The following is a 10075-nucleotide window of genomic DNA, read 5'->3' on the forward strand; positions in this document are numbered from 1 at the left end:
ATTTGGTTGCATAGCTTATGTTCATGTTCCTGATGAGAAGAGAACAAAGCTGGATCCAAAGGCAGAAAAATGCATCTTTATTGGATATGCTCTGCACCAGAAAGGGTATCGCTGTTATAACCCTTCCACCCGCAAAATGCAAGTGAGCAGAGATGTTGTTTTTGATGAAATGAGCAGCTGGTATGCACCAACTGTTATGGTAGGAGATGCAGATGCAAGAAATGGGAATGCTGCAATAAATGCAGAGCAGCAATCTCAAGCCTTGAGTGGACCCAGAGAGTCCTCTACTAGTGGATCTAATGCATGGACAGGGAGATTGAGATCTAGTGAATCGTCACATGGCAGTCCTGATAGTGTTGTGCAGGTATCACATAAGGGAAAAGAAAAAGTAGACCATGCTCCAGTGTTTGATGTGTCTGCTAGTAGCTCTCATGTTGATGGAGAGTCAAGCGGCTCTGAAATGAGCCTTGATGAGGAACTTGGGATTCCTTCTGTTGTTACACCTGGTGCAAGGAAAAGCAGGCATGATTTAAAGACTCCTGCAACTGATCCAGTTGTACGGAGGTCCACTCGTATTAAGTATCCAGTTGACAGGCTGAGATATGATGGGTATACAGCACATCACTATGCTTATATGGTCAAGGTTCTAGAGGAGCCAGAGCCCACATGTTTTGAGGATGCAACAGGGCATAAAAATTGGGAAGCAGCTATGGATGAAGAGATGGCTGCCTTGGATGCAAACCACACTTGGGATTTGATGCCTTTGCCTCATGATAAGAAGGCTATTGGCTGCAAGTGGGTTTACAAAGTAAAGCACAATGCTGATGGGTCTGTTAGCAGGTACAAGGCAAGATTGGTTGCCAAAGGTTTTGCGCAGACATATGGAATTGACTATGAGGAAACTTTCAGCCCAGTTGCAAGGATGGCAACCGTGAGAGCAGTAATTGCTATGGCTGCTGCAAAGGGATGGTCTTTGCATCAGATGGATGTGAAAAATGCCTTCTTGCATGAAATGGTGATTTGCAGGAAGAGGTTTATATGATGCAGCCAGAAGGTTATGAGGATAATTCACACCCCGATTTTGTATGCAGGTTGCGCAAAGCCTTGTATGGCTTAAAACAGGCGCCGAGGGCATGGTCAGACAAGATAGGGCAATATCTTGTCACTATTGGATTTCAGATTTCCAATTCAGAATTTTCACTTTATGTGAAAAGGACAAATAGAGGGATTGTGCTTATAGTCATCTATGTTGATGACTTGATTATTACAGGTGATAGTGATGCAGACATTAATGAAGTGAAGCTGCTGTTGAAGCAGAAATTTGAGATGAAGGATTTGGGAGAGCTGCGTTACTTCTTGGGCATTGAGGTTATTAGATCCCCGAGTGGGATATGGCTGTTGCAAAGGCAATACGGTTTGGACATGCTGTCCAAATATGGGATGACAGGCTGTAAGCCTATCTCTGTTCCATTGGAGCAGAATGTGAAGCTCAATGCAGAGACAGGTGAGCTTCTTGAAGATATTACTATGTACAGGCGCATAGTAGGTAGCTTGATTTACATGACTATAACCAGACCAGATTTGAGCTATACTGTGGGGCTGGTGAGTCAATTTATGCAGGCACCGAGGAAGCCACATTTGGATGCGGCTAGGCGCATACTGCGGTATGTGAAGTCCACATTGCATTATGGACTGTTTTATGAAGCTGGGTGTGCATTACAGGTACATGGATACACAGATGCTGACTGGGCTGGTAGTGTCTCAGACAGGAGATCTACTAGTGGTTTTATGTTTTCCCTTGGGAGTGGTGCCATCAGTTGGAGCAGCAAGAAGTAGCCAACAGTTGCCTTGTCGAGCACAGAGGCTGAGTACAGGGGTGCAGCAATGGCTGCATGTGAGGTAGCTTGGTTACGGAAGCTACTTGCAGATATGGGACAGACAATTCATGCAGCAGTTGTCATTCATTGTGACAACATTAGCAGCATCATGCTTGCTAATAACCCAGTTTATCATGCTAGAACGAAGCACATTGAGGTGCATTATCACTTTGTGAGAGAGAAGGTTCTAGCTGGTGAGATTGATCTTGTCTATGTCAGCACTGAGGAGCAGGTGGCTGATATTTTTACGAAGGCATTGGGTACCGAGAAGCTTCGCAGATTTAGGAGCTTGCTTGGTGTACGTGAGATGGATTTGAGCTTGAGGGGGAGTGTTGAGATATCAAGCTCTACCCCCGATATATCTCCTGGATGACTATCATTTATGTCACCCCCTATGTTAGTTGTACTCGTGGTGTAGTTAGACTACCACGTATGTTTTTGGTTTGGGTTCACATATGAACCACGTATTCTAGGATTTGACATATAGGGTATTTCCCTCTTCTATTGTATTATTGTTGTTGTGTGCAAAAGTGAAGAAAGGCTTCACCCTCCAACCTTGTGTCCTCTCTCTTTTGTGTGTTGTGAAGAAAGCTGAACTTGAGTCTCCTATCTCTCTCCCTTATTCTTTACAATAACATATTGTTTGGAAATGATGAAAAGTTCTCATGAAAAGATATGTTACATGAAACATCATGCTCAAATGAGATTAGAAAGCCATAGCTATCTTTGGTGAAGCTTCCACTAGGCTTCATAAGCATGCAAATAAACAAATAGATTATTTTTACCAAGTACATTATCAATATGTATCCCACAAAATTTTATAAAGACCTTTGTCCCCTTGCACAACAAGATGCATCCTTTCAAGCAACAAACCTAACACGATGTTTCACACCCATTTGCATGAATAACAGAAAGCGCATGTTGGATTGTGACTAACATGGGAACTACCATATGAATCACACTAGTCCTTTGTGAGTTGAGCATTTAGGTTTGTAAAGTGCAAGACGACACAAAGCAAAAAGTTCAAGATTAGAAATTTTGTGTCGAGATTCATACTCAAGAAAAAGGGTTTTTGCCCTCTTGAAGTTCTACTAGGATTGTGATATAGAGCACACCTAGGTTGTTCTTCACGCACATGTATGATCCATGTTTTAAAATATACATCACTATGCCATTCTTGTTATACTCCTATATGAGTCCTGACAATGTGTGTTTGCACTCATTTATGATGGACAATTGGAAAAAATAAAGGAGGTCAAAATGATAGGCAAAATGACCCCAAAAAAAAAGGCTTGGAGCTCAATTTTACTCACAGCTGCTTGATCCTCATTGCATGGTCCATTTGTAACCATGATTTGGTCTGACAATCCCCCACCTTTATAATGATGAACACAATTGTGCCCATGACAGAAGAGATCGTCCGCTTGCCAGACCAGTGTTGAATGATTCTAACAATTGAGTCATACATAGTGCATGAATCTCTAATTTGTAGACACTTACATTAAAATGAGAATTTGGCAATGGGGTTTCAGTGGTGTTTAACTCATTTGATGTGTCCAAGGAATTAACCTCCTCACCATCTTCTCTTTTGATAGAGCTGAATTTTTACTGCAAACACACTTAGCACATGTAATAAGAGATTTGTTGTAGTTTTGTGTGTATATATGAATTACAATAATCTAAGTTCCCTCTCTTAATATAAGAATGATTTTATCAAAATGTCTTATTCCTCAATTCTTTTTTTTCATGTGTAGTGCATAGTTCACTTATGAAATTGGAAATGTAAATGCAAATGAAGAGTAATGCTTTCATATTATCCACAATGTCAAAGAGAAAATAATTGCAACAAAGCAAAATTAATTATTTCTAAGCACAAAAGTTAAATTAAGGATTTTTAAAATAGTTTCCTCAAAGCAATAAATAGCCATAATAGTTTTGGAAATTGACCAATCAATAGCAACATCAAATGATAAGCAAAAGATACACATTAATGCATACTAGAATCTACTATGACAGAGCATCTACGATCTACTACGTCAGATCTTTCCCCTAGGGCTTCCATTTTTTGGCATGCAGAATTAAGGCAGGCAAGCACAATTCAAGCAAAGAGCTACCTACAACAATGCCTCCATGTTGCAAAAGCAAGATTTTTGTCAGCTATGCTCCCTCCCAATGGTTGCAACTACAAGATCTTTAATCTGGCCACCCAAACCATGCTCTTTTCATGTAACATCATTTTCCTCGAGAATGAGCACATGCCGTGTTTCACTCCCGCCAACATGACATACCCATTTCCACTCATCCCCTTCTCTTTCCCCATGTCTGCACCTTCCATGTTAGGTAGCCACTTGACCGATAGCTCACACCAATCCCACCCTTCCTACCAACATGCACTTGAGTCTGACATCTACATCTCCACAGTCTTCCTCCCCCTTCATCCAATGCCTTGGAAAAGTCAAAAGCACCTTGGAGTGTTGCACTTGTGGGCACTGCTTGTTGCCCTTCCTTATTCTCCTTTGAAGCATTTTGCAAGCTTGTTAGCTCTCTCCTCTATTCCTTCGTCTGATTGTCTTGGCTCTTTGCTTTTTGCCAGTCATTTGGTGGTCAAACCGTGGCTTCTGAGCGAGAAATTCTGATCCCTTAGTGATTCATTCACAACTAAAGTCTGGGAAGGGGTGGTTGTAGCTTGGACTACGTATTAGCAATTACAAGGATTGGATTTTGTTTAGGGGTAGCACTTATCTTAATTCTATATATCTTCTTTGTGATCCAATGCAAAGAATACTTCTTAAGAGAGTATAGGGCATCATACAAGACGACAAAGTTCTTTGCAAGCAAGCAAAGAAGGGTTTTCCATGATGAGGTTACACAATTGGTTTTCATGTTCTTTTTCCTATGTAACATATCATCCACCAATGGAGTGATTGTTGGAGGTGTGTTTGATCCATTGAGTACAAGAGTGTGTTTGACATCCATTTCACCTTATCCCACATAAAAAATTTCAAACACTTTGAATCCATCATAGCATAGCAAAGTGAATGTGTTGTTGAACACATATAAAAATCATGTAAAGTATCGACAATTAATGCGCGATAACTGGAAGCACTATTAAGCAGCTATGCAATGTGTAGTTTTAACAATGAAGGGGACTTTGTGTTGTTATTATAGTTTGTAGTGAGGGTGTGCCAAGGTCAACCATTGAGACTTGGGACCATTGAAATGTCCTTATATAGTATTAAATGATGAATCGTGAGGGAATATAGAGAAAATTCTAAGAGACATTTTAATACATTCGTGTTACTTGGGGTTTTTTCATCAAATTGTATGTTCTTTTGAACATCGCATGCAAGGAGATGCTCATTTAAATCCGTGGTGTTGATATTGAAGTCCTTTTGTTTTGTTTTTCCAAGAAGATGTAGAGAAATGTGGCTTTAAAATAACAATAAATTGCAATGTAATGAAGAAGTCAGACTTGAAAGCCTTTTACAAATGTAGTGATTGAGTAAACATTCAAATGACAAACAAAGTGCATAAATTGTTTACAATGCAATAACATATTGTTTGGAAATGGTGAAAAGAGGTTCTCTAAAAAAGAATTGTTACATAAGAAATCATGCTTACCCTGCAAACGAGTGGAGCAATGGCACACAAACTTCAGAGCGCATGACACAAGGCACTAAGAGTAGAGACAACAAGCGAAAGGAATAATGGTGCATGGACTCCGAAGCACATGACATGAGGTGCAGGGGCATAGGTAGCTGGTGAGTGAGGGAGTGATAGCATGACACATGGAGATGTGGAGAGAGAGAGAGAGAGAGAGAGAGAGAGAGAGAGAGAGAGAGAGAGAATAAATATATAATATAATATAATATATATTAAATATGTGTGCGTGCGTGCATGCATGCATGTGTGTGTGTGTATGTGCATGCATGCGTGTGTGTGTGTGTCTCTTTATATGTGTATGTATGTATGTATGTATGTATGTATGCATGCATGCGTGTATGTGTGTGTGTGTGTATGTATGTATGTATGTATGTATGTATGTATAATATTCTCATAATATTATACATTATATATTATCTATCATATATAATATATAATATTGTGTGTGTGTGTGTGTGTATGTGTGTAACATTGTGTTCAAAAATTTTGGACTTTAGCAAAGTCCAATTTTATTACTGGACTAAACAAAAGTCCAAATTTTGTAAATATCATAGCCACATGGCTTTTTTCCCATATATTTGAAAAACACAAATTGCAGCTTGAAACTTTAGATATCTACTTGCACAGAGTGATTTTGATCCTTGGACAAACGGGAAGATAAGTGTTCTCAGAGAGAAGTGGTGTACATATGAAGCATTTTCAATTTGATTTTTTAATTCACCCATTGGGAAACAAATATTGCAATATTGCTTGAAACTTTAGACATCTACTTGCATAGAGTGATTTTGATCCTTGGACAAATGGGAAGATAAGTGTTCTCTGAGAGAGGTGGTGTACATATACACCCTTTTCAATTGGTGTACATATACACCCTTTTGAATTGGGAAGATAAGTTTTCTTAGAGAGAGGTGGTGTACATATACACCCTTTTCAATTGGGTGTTTTAATTCACCTAGAGATGAAGCATATGTACACCCTTTTGGTGTTTATATTCAGGGGGGGAAATGTAAAACAACAATTTCACTTAGCCACCATTTAGTCATTATGAAACCACATTATTCAAAAATATATTGAAAAACACCAAAACAAATTTTTAACCATGAACACCATCTTGCATTTGATGTTCATTATTGAAACATTAAAACAAACTTTTCAAAAATATTCATAGACATCATTAAAGCAAACCATTTAAAAATATTCATACACATAGTTGAGAACCCCAAAAATATTTCTTTATTTCAAAATAGGATTTACACATAGGAAAGACACTCCAATTTTCATTCTTTGCTTTTCTCAAGATTCTCTTTTTCTTCTTGAGCACTATAGCCTACATCCAATAAATCTTGATATATTTTGTCAACTTCCACTTCTTGAGATAGTGGAGTGGCGACCTAGGTAGCCATCTTGGGGGCTTCACTACCAAAATCTTAACTAAATGGATGCTCTAGACCAATCTAGTAGGTTTCAAGTGTAGGCTCATCACTTCCTAGTGGGGTACATCGCACTGTGGATGAGTCTACAAAGTGTCATATGTAAGTTCCTCACTACGTGGTAGTACATCTACTTTACTTGTCACTGGTACTACATCCTTAAGTACTCCACTTCCCTCTCCCTTCAAAATAACCTCCTTTTGAGGTTTCATGCTCTATATTTGGACCTCCACTCCCTTCCCTTTGCCTTCCACTGCAACAATTTGGCTTTCTTCCATGTTGCTAAAGTTCCCTTATGACCAATGGAACTACAATGGTCCTTTGCAAGCTCTCATCCATTTTCATCTTTGTGTTTAGTTTTGATGTGATCTCTCTAATGTGGAGCTACCAATTTCAGATTCCCTAGATGCAAAGCTACCATCCTCAGTAGTAGAGTATAAGTTTTCTATAACTTTCTCACTTGAATCCCCTCAGTTGTCCTGCACTTTCTTGCTAGAGTCCACATCTAATCTCCCTTATGCAACTTTTTATTAGTATCCAAATGATTGAATTAATTGTACATTTCATTTATTGATGGGAATATTAAATCTGCACACACACACACACACACACACACACATCATGTGTCGATAGATCAACACCCAAGATGGGGGTCAGGCATGATGCATGGTAGATTAACACATGGAGAGAGAGAGAGAGAGAGAGAGAGAGAGAGAGAGAGAGAGAGAGAGAGAGAGAGAGGAAGGGGGGGGAGGGGAGGGGAGCACATGGCACTGGTGGTGTGATTTGGCACCCCTCATTGTAGAAGATGAGCATTCATTTCATTCATTCATTGAAGAGTGAACCTTATACCTTCAAGTATTATGGAAGCATGTGGTATGTGATCCATGTTGCCATCTCTTGTGCGCCATAGCATTTTGATGTGAGTAGAAAGTCTATCTTCCCTTTAGTGTAACAATAAATACCTTAAGGCTGGAAAGGCTAAACAACACCACCTAGGAATATATAATATTATCTTCTCTATATCTCTATTACTTATTTGTAAGGTTGCACTAAAAGGGAAATGCCATGTGGTGCCCCTCCTTGCAATTGCTCTTGTGAAGTAAAGGGCAACACCTACCAATATACACTCATCTTCTTCTCTATATTTCTAGCTCTATCTCTATACTCCTTATTTGTCAAATTCCACTCAAACAGCAATGCCATGCATCACCCCTCCTTCTCTTACGAAGGTAAAGGTAGGAGTTGGAATAGAGGCCATAGATCCTCATTGGGAAAGGAAATTGTGGTGCAATCAACCACTTTTGTCTTTCACCTATTTGAGGAAGCACACTAAATGAAATTGGAAGTGGATTGAAAGATTCCACATTCCTACGACAACACCCATTAATATTTAATTATATCTTCTCTAAACCTATCTCTATATTCTTTATTTGCAAGGTTCCACTAAAAGGGCAATGCCATGTGGCACCCCTCCTTGCAGGCTCTCTTATGAAGGTAAACTGCAATATCGACCAATATACAATCATCTGTTCTCTATATCTCTATCTCTATATTCCTTATTTGTAATGTTTTACACACCCTTACACACACACACACACATAGAGTGTGTGTGTGTGTGTGTGTGTGTGTGTGTGTGTGTGTGTGTGTGTAGTGCCATGTGGCATGCCTCCTTTTACAAAGTTAAAGGGCTAGAGTTGAAATAGAGGCAATAGATCCTTATGGGAAAGGATGATTGTGGCAGTGCTTGGACACTTTCTTTTTCACCTATTTGAGGATGCCTGCTAAACCAAATTGAAGGAAAGGTGCCACAATCCTGAGGTGACACGCCTATCAATATATAATTAAATCTTCTCTATATCCCTATCATTATTTGAGTTATTTGCAAGGTTGCACTAAAAGGGAAATACCATGTGGCACCCCTCCTTGCATGCTCTCTTATGAAGGTAATGGGCAATACCAACCAATATACAATCATCTCATTGTGTATGTTGAGTAAATTGAGCATAGAGAAAGGCAAACAGTGAAAGGGTTATGAAACTTGAATGTTTGTTTTGTGACATTTTAAGATCCCCCCTTGAGGCCCAGCAAAGCGGGTCTCTAACCCATCCTAGACGGGACATGCAACTTGTTGTTTACAATGCAATAACTGTTGAGATATCAAGCTCTACCCCCGATATATCTCCTGGATGACTATCATTTATGTCACCGCCTATGTTAGTTGTACTCGTGGTGTAGTTAGACTACCACGTATGTTTTTGGTTTGGGTTCACATATGAACCACGTATTCTAGGATTTGACATATAGGGTATTTCCCTCTTCTATTGTATTATTGTTGTTGTGTGCAAAAGTGAAGAAAGGCTTCACCCTCCAACCTTGTGTCCTCTCTCTTTTGTGTGTTGTGAAGAAAGCTGAACTTGAGTCTCCTATCTCTCTCCCTTATTCTATCAGAGCCTTGTTCGTGGTAAGGAGCTCAAGAAAGCAAGCCAAGTTTGTGGTGTCCTGGTAAGAGGACCAGTGTTGCTTTCCTATTTCGAGTTTGGGAGCAAATCTCTGCAGGTAGCACAACCAGAAGTGCAGGAGTGCACTGTTTCAGATTGAGAGGCCCTTCGCGGTGTGGCGAGAGTGCAGTATATGCTGCGGGAGAGGGCAAAGCCCTTGGTGACTTTATTGTTTTGATTTGAGGCCGTTTCGGAGCCCGTTTTGAAGGCGGAAGTTCTTCGCAGGCACTCAAAAAAAGGCCTTGTTTTTCGCTGTGCAACCACTGCGCGGCTAGTCGGTGGAAAGGTGCCACAGAAATTGCATCGTATGCCTGTGTGCAGAGATATTGGGAGTTGCAGATTTATGCCTGTTGCCTGTTGATGCAAAATCGTCACTAGGAAGTGACTGTGTGGTGAAATACCACTTTCGTCAGTGTTGCAGATCTGCCCCTGTGAGGCTTTTTGCAAAAGTTTTGCTATTTGCCCTTGTGAGGCATTTGTTGTGTTTACAGGTTGCTGTTGCAATTCGTGATTTGTAAAATGTCTGAGAATCTGTCTACCATTGTCAATGAGAAGCTTGACAAGAACAACTTCCAAGCATGGAAGTTCAGGATGACAAACTTCC

Source organism: Dipteris shenzhenensis, chromosome 12 (genome assembly GCF_047967505.1).
Source record: "Dipteris shenzhenensis isolate YYH24624 ecotype China chromosome 12, Dip_SZ_1.0, whole genome shotgun sequence".
In the NCBI taxonomy this organism is placed as follows: Eukaryota; Viridiplantae; Streptophyta; class Polypodiopsida; order Gleicheniales; family Dipteridaceae; genus Dipteris; species Dipteris shenzhenensis.